The sequence below is a fragment of the Rissa tridactyla genome, chromosome 1 (assembly GCF_028500815.1).
Source record: "Rissa tridactyla isolate bRisTri1 chromosome 1, bRisTri1.patW.cur.20221130, whole genome shotgun sequence".
Taxonomy (NCBI): Eukaryota; Metazoa; Chordata; class Aves; order Charadriiformes; family Laridae; genus Rissa; species Rissa tridactyla.
In genome coordinates this window covers 110,201,598-110,217,840 of record NC_071466.1, presented here as the reverse complement: position 1 = coordinate 110,217,840, position 16,243 = coordinate 110,201,598, and positions in this window count along the sequence as shown.

The following is a 16,243-nucleotide window of genomic DNA, read 5'->3' as shown; positions in this document are numbered from 1 at the left end:
GTATCACTAAATGGCTAGAACTATTCATCAAAAGAATCCTCCATAGCTTATTGATTGAGGTGTATTAATAGGCACTTGCCTGAAAGACAGATATAGTCCAGATTGAAAATACAGGATATTACAGTTTTAATAAGGTTACATTCCCTACTGATTTCACATTTTTCCTCTTCTTCATGGAACCTGTCAGCTTCTGCTCTCAAAACCCTTATGCTTTCACACATTGTTATCTTTATAAAGGGAATAAGACAATATATAAAATCCACTTAAGTAAAGGTCTCCCTTCATCCAGCATTACTGCTGAGATCCTTACACTGGCAGCAGTTTACCAAAGCACAGGCAAAAATCAATTTTAATTAGTATTTTTGGCTTTAATGAAAAGTGATTACAGAACTGGCATTTTAGTTAATACTGTTGAGATTTATAGTGGGGTGATGCTAATTAATTTTCTGTTGAATTGCTGTGGGCAATGAATAACTGCAATAAAATGGCAGATTTGCTGATACCAGGACTATATCAGCACTTCAGAGCTTCTTAACAAAAGGGAGCTTAATGGGTTGCAGGTATAATTTACATTACTTCTCATAAACTGCACATTATTACTTCTTTGTACAAGTGTTATGAAGAGCCAACTTTTTGTATTTTATAATAAGAGCAACGTCTTTTCCCACAACTTGGTGTCAGCATATGGAAGCCTTCTGTAGAATGTGATAACATTTTAAGAACCTCTAGATAGGGAAGATTTTACTGGGTCAGAAAATTAATCTTCACCTAAATCCATCTCTGTATATATTGTTATTCCATCATTCATTTCACTGTTTTACTTATTAGAAAGATAGAATTGTATAAGGCACTTGCATTTAGACTTCAAGCTGTGTGTGTCAGGAGGACTGTATTTTATCGTGTGCTTGAACAGCGCCTAGTGCTACCAGGATTTGATTCCACTACAAGCTTCCAGGTGCTATCCTAGAGCCTACTGGCTTTGGGAGCGTTGGGCTTCATCTAATTTTCATTAAGCCACGGTAGAACCAGCACAGCCTCACTATTATTTATGAAACATATACCAACCCCCTGGAGTCAGAAGAAACCACGTTGTATATGTTACATCAAATTACACCTGCCCAGTGTTGTAATTTATGGACCTGATGTGAAAACACAGAAAGCCTGTTTTTTCCCTAGAGCTACAGCATGGGAGACAACGCCATAGGACTAGCGAACATTTACCAAGCATTTGTGTTACTGACCTCCAGAAGAGGTTGACGTACCATCGGTGGGTTGACATTGTGAGCAACAGAGGATGCACCTCCTCATAAGTGCAGGACAACAGGAATGATGTCTGTTCCAGACTTTATGCAGATATTACAACACCAGCATCTGCTCCTGGTGAATGAAGTACTTCCAGACAAAAACATTAAGAAAGTAACAAATAACAGTCCCTTAAATAGTGAAAGCAGCTGAAAAATCAAGGGATTTTTTTTTTTTTGGCTTGTTTTTCCCAAGTAAATGGTCAAAAGCAAAGGCAAATTCCTCTTTTAGGTTTGTACTAACTTTAAGCATTTTTGGTAGGTGTGAGGAATGGAAACTTGCATAATTTCAAACAAAAGCTAAAATTCTGCCATAAGACCTTTGGTATCTGAGATCGTTAAAAAATAACACACTGAAGAAAACGTTCAGAGGGAAATCACGACCATTGGCACCACTTAGAAAGAATTAACTCCCACCTCCAAAGGTAGATCCAGCTGCACTTGCCTGCCCTAGCCATCATTTAACCCTTCTAACACATGCAAAAGAGTATGGTTAAATTTCACTGTATACTGCCTACCACAAACTGTTTCAGCCAGGAACACTGGATGGTTTTCATGTTTGATATAATCAGCAAAAATGGTTGCACCTTGTCCAAGGTAGGTAGTTAACGGGTAGTGGTAGTTAAAGTTTCAATTAAAACAATTAAAATAATATGCAATACAATTATGATAGTTCAGACATGATTATAAGGGACATTGTAAACATGTTTTCTCATTCTTTGTTTTAAGTCTCAGAAAACATCCAACAATATGAGCAAAAATTTTTTCTAAAGCTTTAAGTGCTTTAGGTATTGCAATATATGTGACAGTAGATTTTTGGAGAGCATAGGACCCTAAATATTTAAATCAAGTAGGATTAGGAAGGTATTAGAACATATTGGAAAATCTTTCTGCAAGTCCTAGATTTGAAGCAGAAGCACATGAGATATATCTTACATGCAGTCTTTTACAGTGATGACTGGTTTTGTTCTGGTTTAATAAGGAAATGACATTTATGTGATTACTCTATGTATGCAGGCGTATGTGAGTCTATTGCTACTCTCCTTTTAAATATCTTTAGAATCTCCTGTCCAATTTTGATCAAATCTGACAGAGGAGAAGATATTAAGTTATTAAGTTCCTACAAGTGGCTGAATAGAGGCAGGAGATGCTACTTGTCTACAATCAGTAACCCTACTGACGAAAAGGCGCAAGTATGAGCTCACCCTTCAACAGGCATCAGAGAATAACAGCAGAGAGACTTTGAGATAAAAGCTCATCAGGTATCATTAGTTTTACTGTTCACAGGCAGACTTGGTTGTCTCCCCACCCCGCCCCCCACCCCGGGCCCAAATCCATGAAAATTGACTGTAGGCTGTTTTATGCTTTGTTTAAATAATATCAATTTGCAAGACAGATGCCACTTTCGGTGCTACCTTAGTCTCCATGACTGCCACTATAATCTTGAAGGCCAGATTGTTGCTAGCCCTGGATGTATGCACAAACGGTGAAAGGTTGTGTGTGCCATTCTTCCAGCATGTCCCTTGCTACAGAGAGGTAGCAAAACAGCTCTTCTACTATTCAGTCATGAAAAGCTACTGACTGCTAACATACCTGTGGCAAAAAAAGGAAGGAAAAGGCTGGGTCTCAGCTTCCCAGCCATACTGGCTTGCATTCAGGACTGCAGCTTATTGAGCTGGTCTGAAATTAAATAGTTTTATCTTTTGTCTAAACAATACCATCCAGACATTTGTATTTAGCAGTAGAGAATCCTCCAGTAGCACAGAATACAAACAATCTAAAGGTTGTGATGATACTTGCAATATAGGGATACTCAGTCAACTTTTTGTAGGGAAAAAAGTAATAATTCACTATCATATTAATGGGTTTTAGTAAGAGGTGTAGACTGTGGGAAGGATGTAAAAACCAGAGTGTTCCTTAGTTACTGAGTAATAAGCAACTCAAAGTATTCAAATTGTCAGAGAAACCTGAAAATGAAAAAGACTAAGCCCACAGTAACATTGTCACCTCAAGCTGAATGTTAAATTTGATTACACTAATATCCACTACATCACTAACAAGCTTCTGAAGTACTTAAGCTACATTAGGATGCTAGGACATAATACGGAGCTGGTGAGCTAATGAGTTAGGCTGACATCCATTATCTCATCTGGAGTTCCAGACATGTGGCACCTAGGAAACCATTTAGTTTACCTTAAAATGTTTTTAGTCTCTACTGGATATTGGTCCTTTAGCAAACACGCAGAAATTTTCAGGATGTATTGTGGTCATCAGGCATGGCACAAGCATATTAACCAAAAATGACAAATGTTTGACTTCTTTTGGGCTGCCTATTGACTTTGCCAGCAAGCAGTTTAAAGTGCCTACCTTATCCCAAAAACCTCAGACTCCATGGAGCAGCTCTCCATCCAACTCTAAGTAGCCTTATCACTGGGATGCAATTCACAGCAGGCTTGAAACCATCCCCTCTGCACTCCCACGAAACAGGCTGGAGAAGAAAATAAATGCTGGGTGCTCATCTCACACAAAGCTGTTGAGGTTGCCAGCTGGTTTACAGTAGACCTCACCTGAAGGGACTTTAAACTTGCCTCCCAATAGATGTTCCTTTTAAGCCACAGCGTTGTATTTGGCCCCATAGTAGAGGCTGTTTCCACCACAATGAGCCCACAATTTAAAAAAGGCAACTCTGACCACCCATGCCTCACTGTGCTTTTTTAGTTGCTCTTTAGCCATCTTCCTCCTGCGGCAGCACTTTCCTGGCTCTGAAAAACAACATTAAGTTCCAATATATTTTCTGCATGAGAAAATGCCACCCCGCTTGCCAGCTTCGCTCCCCTCCAGCTGGCCGCCTTTCTCCACGCCTGTCACAGTCTACTGTTGTACGGGAGCTGCCAGATTTGAAGAGGAGGGAAAAGCATTTGGCATTAGCTCCCACCTCAGCTCCCCCATTTTCTGACAAGTGAGTCTGTAAGAGTGCCCTTTTGCTCCCCTCCAACGTGCAGCACGTAAAGGACCACGAGACTCAGAAGACTGAGAGATGGAATAGAGCCTTAGCTATGGGACATCAATAAGCATGTGCTTAAAGTGAAGCTGATGAGAGCTGGAGGCACCTTGTTACGGGCTTTTGTGAGTTAGAGCCTTGGCCTGGTGAGTTCCCTCTCGCTCCTTTATGGTATCACAGCCCTTAATGTAGTACCCTTCCTGAAGTCCATTAATGAGCGGTTTCCTAGAAATTAAATACTGGCTCTGGAGTTGAACCCTGGAGTTGTACAAGGAGGAAAACCCCTTCGCTCTCTACTTTGCATTCAGCACAATGGTTTCTCATACGCAGTCCTTTGTTTACAGCCCTTCAGCTAGTTTTTGACCTATATGATTCTGTTCATATCTAAACTAATTAAAATAATTCTGAGAATAGGATTTCATGACACACTGATTAAATGCTTCTCTTCAGCCTAAAAAGCCACAGTCTTTGCCTTCCTTACTAATTTCATAACTCTGGCGAAGAAAGCGATCAAGATTTCCTGGCAAGACTGATGCTTTACAGATTGGCATGAATGTTTCCAGCAGTCCTATTATCCTAACATATATGGCCGATCTGAAGCAGTATAAATGTTTTGCAGGCATAGCATGTAGCCATGCAAAACACACTGGAGTGTCTTACTAGAGGAACCAATCCTTAAAAAGACATAGTTACACTTAACTGGCCTACTGTCCTTCCTCTTGGGTGGAAATGTTCACTTTTACTGGTGGCAGACAGTTTTTTTCACTATGTGACACCTGCACTATTTTGATGAGCACACTGGAGGGTAAAAAAGTTGAAACTAATCCTCCATCTGTACTTGCTTTACTGATCACCTGCCTCAGAGAGGGGACCAGCAGTGCCCATGACTTTTGATTGTGTCCGAAGCTGCTGTTCATAGAGTGGCAAGATCACCATTGGCAACGGGAAAAAGCCACATCTGCTTTACTAGGTACAGGGGAAAAGGGACTGTACTCTCTCTTCAGGAACCAGACAGGAATCAAAAATCATTAATGACATACACACAAATGTCACTGAGCCTTGGAAATCTCTTTTGCACCACTCTGGCCCACTGCAGATGTCCAGGTATTGTCTGAGGAACTGCATGCTTGAAGCAGTGGCCTGGCTGGTGCTGGTCCCAGATTTGGACAGTTTCTTCGTCCCCAGACTGGCACCATGAAACTTTGATCTCAGGTGCCAGCAGCATGTAGAAATACATAGCTTGGTGCAATCTAGCCCATTGGAGTATTTGGCCTCCATGCTGGATTTACGCAATGTGCATTGAGCTCCATGCTGCTGCTGAACCTACACGCTGCTACATCACTATCCATTTCTGAGGCTAAAGTTATGCAAATTTTTTATATATTTCCTTCAATCCCTCCCCATATACCTCAGTTATGTCCCCCAAATTCCAGTTCACTGACATCCGGTGTATCAATTTGATTTTTTTATTGATCTATTAAGCACATGAAGTCATGGATGTGGTTTCCATTGACAAATAAAACACAATGAGGGTGTTCCAACATGCTTGTTTCAAGCTAGGTAAAGTATGTAATAGTGTAGATACTTTCTAAGTTTGTACATTTTTTGGTCTTCAGGTCTTTATCTGACTCTGTAGCATCTGGAAGCAAAGGTTATTTACATTAATGACTTAACCTAGCTTCAAGTTCATCACTAATTTATAGCAAGAGAACAGTAGATCATGAACAGGTGTCATAACTTGGAAATGAAAGAAAAAGAGAGTAAATTAAACATGTAGATTATCTAAGGAAAAAAAATGCAGTTCTTAATTTTTTAGTCTGTGCCTTGACGTTTCAGCGAGTCGGGGGCAGATAGCACATAAACATATGTGCAAAACATACAATAAGGCACTTACATGAGTTCTGGTTTTACCTGTGATATTTGCAGACCCGCTATCTGTAATTTCTGGAAGACGTGTGGACAGTTAAGTAATAGGTACATCTACATGGCAGGGTTTAGTGCGGTATGATCGAACCTGAATTCACTCTGAATTAGTTATCTCAGGTGCAGAAAGGAGCTCAGCACTTCTCCTGGTCTAGCTACCTTTGCTGAGAGTACCACACTGCTTCAGGATCTCCAGCTCCTTCACACGGCATCATGCAATATTATATGCTTATACCCAGAAATGAATTTTTCTGAAGTGATTCGCTGACTACTATTTCTCCATTGAAGGTCATGGGTACTACCAAAACTCATCGCCTACAGTAGATTAGGTCATGAAGGAAGAAATGTTGGCCTTTTCCACCAGAGTTTTAGTGTTGCTGTAACACAGTTGTTTTTTGTGTTGCATTATGAAATAAGTGGACTACCTAAGTCCTACGCACTTACCTTGGGTATGAAATTGCTCATACTCCTCTCGGCTAGGAAGATCATTTTGGAGAATATGTTTCTGAGTCATCCAAAATGAAGCAGTTGGTTATAACTCTTCCAAATTCTGTATTTTCATTTTAATACTGTAGCAACTTTGACTCAAATTTGATCTACATAAAAAGCCTAATGAGACCTCCTTTAAATTTTTATTTATAAACTTAAAAGGAGTAAAACACAAACTCTTAGCTCTGAAAATCCCCAAACTTTGCTGTATTTCCAATGGAGATTTAAATTTTGCAGCAGGATACCAGACTAAATGAGAAAGTAATCAACTAGTGACCTGCTCTGTTTCAACTAGTTATCTTTTTGTCTACCTCAGAATGAAGGTTGAGTTAGTTTATATATATATATAAATATATATGTATAAATGGTGGTAAAGATGGCGGAATCCCTTGTATTTCCATGAGATATGAAAGTAAGTTATTTAAAATGAATGTCATTTTTCAAAGTGCGTTTCTACCCTCAGCAAGGACTAGATGGCCATTGTTCAATTTTTGGTAGTAAAACTAGCTTTACAGAGGAAATGAGGTTTTTCACTGCGAATGACCTTTTCTGCTCACAACAGTGCTATGAAACTGCCTCAATACAATTATTCATGGATTTTTTTGGCAGCAGAAAATTTTCTGGACATAGGAGTGAGGGGAATTTATGATTTTAATCTCAAGCCCAACATTTTAAACTGATAGAGCGTGTTTGATACCAGAAAGCACTGACTGTTAAGCTATATCAGGCAAATGTTAGATAGCGAATATCAAATTAGCTCACTGACACAGCACAGATCCTAGTGGACCAGCGTCACATCACAAAACAGTGCGGCACTCTGACTTCTCAGCAGCAAAGCTAAAATCTAATGGGCTTATCCATCACCTCTGGGTGCCTGTGGTCTGGCACCCTGCTGCGGTGCTGCTTTGCTCCTGCTCAGCAGAAAAACGTGGCTCTCAGATGCTGCCTACCCCCGGACTGACGCTTTTCCCAAGCAGGTCCGGGAAGCTGGACATTTTCCCTGCGTAACTGCTGCTTTATGCGCAATTTGAACCTGGAGATCTGTAGCTTCCCTCCAAGGGATTTTTATGTCCCTTCCCCAGAAAGTCTTCTTTCAGTCCTCTGTACCTGTTGGTCTGATGCCGTCTGTGTTCCTGTTTTATCTTTTACCGACCTTTTGGAGCTAACGGATAAACAGATATGACATATTTTTCCTTAGTGCTTCTCTTATCTCCCTCCCTCCCCCTTGCCTCTGCTGTCTTCCATGTGAAAGGTGAGAGACTGGATCCACTGAAGTTCATTGTACTTTGAAGAAGTTCACACGCACGGAAATCAACAGGGCTAAGATTTCTTACTGGGGTAAGCCGCCCATGACGCACCTACTGTTACTAGCTATTTCTGACAAATATGCCTTTTAATTATTATTACAAAATCCATACACAATGGGAACACAACCCACATAAAAATGGACAAACTTGAAATACAAATTTACCTTCAAGGGTATCATCACTATCATACCAACACCATCATTAAAGCCTGCAACTTAAATGTAGTCTATTGGTAAAACTAAATTTTAGTTGTACTTACTTTGTCATGATTTCAAATTTCTTCTAGAAATCTCCTGGATTGAGCAACACAGGACTAACTTCTCTTCTAATGCTGGGGAGAACTGCACTTTTAGAAGACTCTAGTATTTGAATTTGTGAAAATATTTACTTTATAGCCAGCTAGGCTATGTGGGATTCAAGGTCTTGGTGTTTTTAAGTCTTGCCAGGTGCAGGGATGAGGAGGAGCGAGGCCTGGGCATTTGACCCAGGCTGGCCACCAGGATTATTTCATACCATGAATGTCACATTTGATATAAATTAGGAAGTTTGCTGCATAGTCTTTCTCTCCCTTGATGGCGGTGGTCCAGAGAACTCCTTGCCCCAGTGCCGGACTCCTGTGCCCTTCCCTTCCTCCACTCGCAGTGTGCAACATTTGCTGGGAGTGCACAGCTTCCCACTGATATAACTGGCTGGGTATAATTCTCATATACCTTATATTAGTATTGGGATTAATACTGGTTCTTTAGTATTATTGTTAATTATTTAGTCTTATCCTATTAAATCTATTTATATTTCAGACCTCGTATTTCCTTGCTTTCCCTGATTCTCCTTTCTGGGTGGGGAGGGGTCATCAGGTGATAGAATAATTGTCTAAACGACAACAAATTTTTATGGATTTTCTCAAACCATAACAATGCACCAAGACTGAGTGAGTCTTTTTCCAAGCCTCCCACTCAAAGGCTGGGGAAAAGTCTCCAGTACTAGCTAAATGGTACATATTTAAATAGTAAATTAACGTGCTTGACAAACGGATAGGGCCATCTGTGATAAGGACAAGATAAGTTTCAGTCAGAAGATGACTGAGTGGGAGGAAATCTTTCCCCAACATCTGTTTGGCTTGTTTGGATTAATCCTCTCCAATTATTCTGTACTGTCTCTCCAGGGAGGATGGATGGGTGGAGAAGTGTGTTCCAAAATCAAAGTGATTGATCTCATGCATGCAGGAGTTTGAAAGGTCAGCTCAGTGAAAGAGACACTCATGAGACCATGACTAACTCAGCTAGATTTTGTGTATGCTGAGTGTGGAGGAAAAAATATGTGCCAGGTCCTTCATCTTTCCTTGGCCACAGTAGGTGACACAGTCACAGCAGGTGATAAAGTGAGGAAATATTCCATCCCAAATTCTCCTCATTATCTCCAGGGCAGTTGCCTTGAATGGACACATGGCAGCCAAACATATCTCACAGCAGTTGGCTGCCCACCTGGATGTTTTGAATAGGTGACTTTCTATACATTCACACAGTCCTAGAGCTTATTGTCGTTACTTCACATGTTGGACAGGAGACTTTACAAATACAAATGACAGTCCCTGCTCCAGTGTTTATTGATGGTATTCTCTTTCTCCAGTAAACCCATCTAACCATGCACTCTGGAAATCTCACAGAGTACTCAGCTTAATGAACCTCTAACCTAAATTAACTGATAAATGACTTAAAAAAATGCTCTTTGCCTGTGGCTTCTTAAGGAATCCAGAATAATTTGAAGTAATTCATCTTCCATAGCACAAACATATTTCTATATGAAGTCCTAGTCCAAAACTGTAATATAATCAGATGCATATGAGTCTTCTTCCACCTATGTCATAAGTTTCTCTCAACAGAGTCGTTCATGAGTAAATGAAGTGCCTTGTGGGATCTCCAAACCAGCAATTTTTCTAGCACGCCCTTCTTCACTTAAAATGGAAGACTGTTTGTGAGCATCAGCTCCAGCATCATATATTTGGAAATATGCACAAGACAGCAAGATAAAGAAGCCATTTATGAACTCTATCTACCTTGAGTGTACCATGGAAAGTTCATCACTACCTACAGTGAATGCCTACCACTAATGTGAGTATGAATTACCATATCTGAAATGCCAGACCTCTCCGCATGCAAGAACGTGGACCCTCAGACAACTGCTCAATATGCTCCAGGATAATACTGCAATAATGAATGAGACAAAAAACCCTTCTAGTTTCCAACTTCTTTGCTTTGAACTCTCAACAAAATGCTTAGGGTCTGATTTTGCATGTGTAAATCTGACAGGATTTGTAAGAAGTTCTTGATGACTTTGTATTTACAGATTCAGCCACTTGATTTAAGTTTTTGAAAACTGTCTAAATCCTTGGAGTTGTAGTGAATTATGATGAGAAATTATTTCTTTAAAATACGGGAAATAACTATGTTTAAATATATGAACGCCTGCAGGGTGATTTTTTTTGCTTGGCTTCTGAGTTTTGGAGATTTGGTTTCCTGGAAAAAGTCACAATTGGTACAATAGACTAGAAGTGTTATGGGCCTAACAAAATCTTAAGTACTGGCAGCAATTCCATTTATTGAGCAAAAAATAAAGATGTGATCAATTGTCTATTGCCATAGTTCTCAGAGAAATGGGAAATAGGACTAATAGATAATCGATCTTTTGTGCTGCAGTTTAAAATAGCCTATGCAATGTAATCTGCTTGTTTGTTTTTTTCTCTTTTTTCCTCTTTTTTTTTTTCAAAGTGTAAAGTGGTGCATTATCTAAATGTAAAATCTGTGTACAAGTGGATTTTATCAACCGGTGGAGGTATTGATATTTCACTATTGCAGGGCTTATAACCTGCAAAATGTTTTAAGGTATTTCTGGAAACATTACTTTGCGGAGCAGTGGAGGAAATTACCTCTCTGTTTTCACTTTTGTATTTTCCATCCTGATTTTCTGGCAGGTGAGGTTTGCTCTCTGAGGACCCCATCAGTGCTAACTCAGGTGGACAGATGGCTGCAGAGATATGTGAAATGTTCCTTTTTTCGCCCAGCATTTCCAGTCCTTGCTGGCTGAAAAAGGGAGGAAGCAGTGACAGGTAAGATGGCCATGCCAAGTGATTTGGAGTTTATGCATGTAGAGCTAAGCCTGATTGCCAAAAAACCCATATGAAATAAGTCAAGCTAGAGAATGAACAGCTCTGTTATACAGTGCTGTGACAGCTACGCAGAGAGTTACGCTTGAAGAAAAAGGACTTACTGGGAGTTAAATGGCACGATGGACGAGATGAACAGTACTCACCTAATTGTATCCCCTGCACATTTGGAGATAAATCCCATAGATTGCATCTGAAAGCTGCTTTTCAGAACTTAGCATTTCCATGTTGCGAACAGGGTTAAATCAACGTGTAATTGCATTAGAGTTGCTCTTTACTTATTTTACAGTTTTGCAACAACTTTATTGGGGGATGGATAAAATCCGAATCAATACCTACTATGATAAAGCAAAGAGATCACTCAGAAGAAGATACACATTTAAGAATAATAACTGAGCCAAGAGCATGTGCAATGTGTTAGTGTATACTACTGATACTTTATCCTGTCTACATTGCCTGGCCTCTTGATCGATAGCCCCATATTTTTATTGATTTTATAACAGAGATAATCGGTCCTGTAATAAAGAGTAACAGCACCAGCTCTTGCTGCCAAGCATTGCCAGCAAACAGCCAAGTAGCAACATAGTTGAACTTCCCAGCAGTAAACCAGCCAAAGCTGCCTGGCGAAGGTCAGAAGAGCATCAAATACCACGCCAAGTCGCACCGAAGCTGGTACTAAGAACAACACAGGATTGTGATTTAGGGGTGAAAAGTCCCTGTAGGTAGAGGAGGCTGTGAATGGGTTGGAAACCTGCAGTCTAGAGCAAAACCAGCAAGGACAAGATGCACAGGAGGGGTTCACTCTGCAGAGCAGAATGAGGATTTGGTACTGGGAAGGGTACGCACATGTGCATGTGTGTGTATGCGCACGTGACTGCGCACTAAGACAGAGGAAGAGAACAATCCAAAGCCAACACAGGCTATGGATAAAGGAAGGATCAAGTTTTAGAGGTGCTGAGCACATAAAACACATATTTCCAGCTGTAGCGGTTGCAATCATTTGGTGTTTCTTTGTGCCTGTACACGGCACTGTCTCATACCAGAAATGCTGATCCAAGAGGGAGAGAGAAGGCAGAAATAACACAACTGGGATGAAGAGGACGGGGGAGCCCAGGTGCACTTAATGCTCCTCAACTTCCATTTCTGCTCAGCTGAATACAACATCAGCAGGATGCAACAGTGGCCGAACGCAAGTCAAAGAAGCTAACTATGGCAAAGCTAAACAGATCATACCAGTATATTTATGAGAACTACCTTATACTTAGATCTTACAATAACTTAACTATCGCTCCAGCTTTAGGGACCAGTCACTCAAAAGGGAACATTGCTGTTGCAAAATGCAGTAGTTTCTGTAACAGGCTGTCATTTGTCCTTTTAATACTGTCTGAGAAACTCATCTTTAGTACACATTTGAGTAGGAAAACAGCTGTGGCAACTGTGTGGTTTATACTGGGAAGCAGTAATTTCTTAATGCTGATTAGGGTAGAGGTTAAAATCAAAACATGTATTCAAATTCCAGCCATCTATTGCAAGGCAGAATTTATTGCTCCTATATACTGTGAAATTTACGTTGGCAGAAATCACAAAAAAATCAAGCACTACTGTAAAGATGTGCCAACTCACCTATATGGAGAGAAGTAGCCTTTGGGGAAAGTACATCTACTAAAAGGCATAGTAAAATTGGTAGAAAAGTTGCCTAAGCTACCAGTTATAAAACTGCCTATGCCAGAAAAGGCATACCAGGAAAGAACTCGCTAGGAATGGATACTTTTTTAGAAAGGACCAAAAAAGATTGCAGAGGAAGTGCTCATGAGGAAAGGACTGCTTTCAGTTGTGCTTCTCAGATGCCTCTGCTGTGGAAAGAACACACGCATTTAATTTTCATAATTGCACACGGAGAGCAGAGAGATGTGCACCTTTAGGAAGAAGGGGGAGAAGCAGCCTGCATTCACACGGTACCAGTGGGGTACACGCTGATGGCACCTGTGGAGACGGAGCAGTCCAGAATCTTCTCCATGGTTCTTTTCCCCAGAAGTGGGTCTGCACCTGAAAAAGTCTTAAAAGAACAAAAAGCCTCAAGTTAGGAACAGGTAAACAGAGCCTGTTAACAGCACCCACTCTCACAGCTTCCTACCTGCAACCACTATTGTCTTCTTTAATTCATCATACACCTTCTTTTCCACAGGATCCCTCCATCAATCTTCTCCCTGCTCAAAGTGTACTCCTAACTGCAAGTCAAACAGGAACACTGAAAATAAAATGATCCTTCTCTTCACTAATTTTATCTTCAGTTCTGAATGTCATCATTTTTTTCTTTTCTTTTTTTAGTCTGGTGAGTATTAAAGTGTTTCACTGCCATTAATAAACTTTAATTCTACTCATGTGAGATAAGGGGCTCCTATTAGTCTAATTTTTTCAGATAAGACAATTGAGACTGAGAAGGAAATTGACTATCTATTAATTTTAGTGCCCAGTATGAGACACTTAACCTGACTTTTCAAGGAACTTAGCATTATTAAGGCCTTTGTGCATATGTCCACGCAGCATCATGAGGTAGGACCTCTCAGGAGGTTAATTGGTCCAGGGTTAGAAATGCAGTTACACACTGCTATCAGCATGGCATTGTACATTAATATTTAAGGTATGAATGTCACTGATTTAACTTAATATTTAAAGTATGTATCCCACCAATTCTAGTTGTAACAGTGAGCGCTCAGCAGTTCTGCAAAGTTAATGTTCAAATTGCAAGCCAACCAACCGAAAAATGAGAAGGACTCAACTGGTGAACACTTATAAAAGTGCTCCTTTGAGTAATGTACCTAAAATCATGCAGAAGCACTTATGGCAGATATTGTCCTTTCCCTCCCTGAAGTCTGCCCTGTTTATGATATACCTTTCAATAGATGCAGCAAGAAATTCGTGCATTTTGTAGTCATAAATGCATATCACTCCTTTACTTAGACAAGATCCATCCAGCAAAATTTAAAGGGAAAACTCCCTACGGAAAAAGATTCTGACTGAGCAATTTAAGGCTGCAGCGAAACATATGGACAATGAGTGAATTAAGGTCGCTTGAGCGAACTTAATTGTAGCGTTCTCTCACTTGGATACTTGATTCTCCATCTGTTTTTAAACCTTGGCAGACATAATTTCTTTTTCCTTCTTCCTTTAAGACCCTCACACCTCATCACCCTGGGATATTCAATACGGGAAGATGATGCTGACACCCAACTTTGTCTTCCTATTGGCTTGCATATCAGCAGCAATAGATGACTCCAATCATGCCCTTACCCCTTAGTGCCACACCAGTGAAATGCTTTGCTGGTGCGGACTCTGCTAGATGTTGGATCATGGATGAGGGCAGCTTGACTGTCACAGTTGTCGTTGTTGTCTCCTTTAAATACCCTTTCATTCTGCATGTCAACTAATTGGGAAAAGGTTGTCGTCAAGAGCTCAATTTGTTTACATCCTATGTGGAATATTTAAGAACGCTGGAAGTTCTGCCCTTTTGAGGGCAGCAAACAGCAAACAGCAGTAGCCTTTCATGGTACAGAAGATTTTCTTGTGAAATTGTTTCCCCAGCACCCAAACAGAGTAAGGCACAAACTAGTTCATAGTTGAGAGAAGTTTTTTGCTCCAAGCATCTCACAGACGTGAGTATCTACCACACTGACCAGTAATTTCACAGGAAAATAGTGAGAATGAAGCTTGGGACATGCTAAAGAATTACACACATAGAACTGTGATTTTGTGAAGAATAATAGGATAGAGTGAATTACTAGAGATCTCAGCTTTAGATTACATATTATGAAAAGAAATGTGCCTCTGTTAAAATAAATGTGGCATGTTAGAGGGAGAGAAGGGAATACTAGAATTTAAGCACAGCTAAAATACCTCCTGCATGCGATTAAATTTGTCTATTAATATTGCTTAATTCTCTTGCATCTAATGTGCAAGAGAATTAAGCAATATTAATAGACAAATTTAATCGCATGCAGGAGGTAATAACTCTTCAAGTTCTTTGATTTGAAAATCCAGTTGGGCATTGGTAAGTTGTTTGAAAGGAAGCTAATTTTTAACTGGAGTGCAGTGGCAGCATTTTTACATAGATGCAAGTAAGTAGCTTATAAAGACATGTTGTTACTTCATATTTGTCAGATTCTGTTGCTTCAATTAATCTGAGGGACAGGTATTCAAGAAAACAGCTTCATTACAGGAAGCAAACTGTATCTAATCTGTGAAGAAATTAGTAAAGCCCTAAGAGGCTATGCCTGCCACTAAACACAAAATCTTTAAGTGAAGACTTTCAGGTTTGATTTTTAGTTTATTCTTTTTTTATTATTATTTATTTTTTAAAAAAAACCTATGTCAACAAGCTGTGATAGGTTAAACAAGACCAAGGTTAGTCAAAAGTATTCAAGAGATTTAATGGTAGTGTAAATAATTCCTCAAAACCTGATCAGGATTTTTTTTTTCCTAAATCACAGCTGATCTCACTCTGTGAAAATGCTACAAATCTTGCACGTGGAGAAGTATCATGGACAGAGAATTTCCAGATGTTTTTCTGGCCTTCATCAGCTATTTCCAAAATACAGAAATTACTTGTTTACTAAGTTGCAAAACTCTTTTTGCCTGTACTGTACGTGTCTCCAGCACTGATCAACACAATATTAGCCAGACATCAGACAAAACTGCACTCAAGAAATTGCAATAAGGAGATGAGATCGCAGCTTTCTGGGGAATTTCAGCATTTCTTTTCCGAAGCAGATCACTGTCAGGTGATTTCTGGCCCCTGCTCCATCTACATCAAGCCAAGAAGTGTGGACACTGTTGATGCTCCACAGATTTGAGATCTGTAGAGCTCACAAAGCTCTATAGATTTGATATATTACCTCTTGCCATCAGTGGAGAGATTCCCATCAAATTTGCTGGCCACTGGGCTGAGCCCCAGGGGCCAATAAATTTAGCCCCAGGAAAATTTCTATTGGGCTTGCTTTTCTCTTCACTGTCACTGGCAGTGACTGTAGTTGTGGTTGGTTTCTGGAGGAGTGCAAGGAAATGC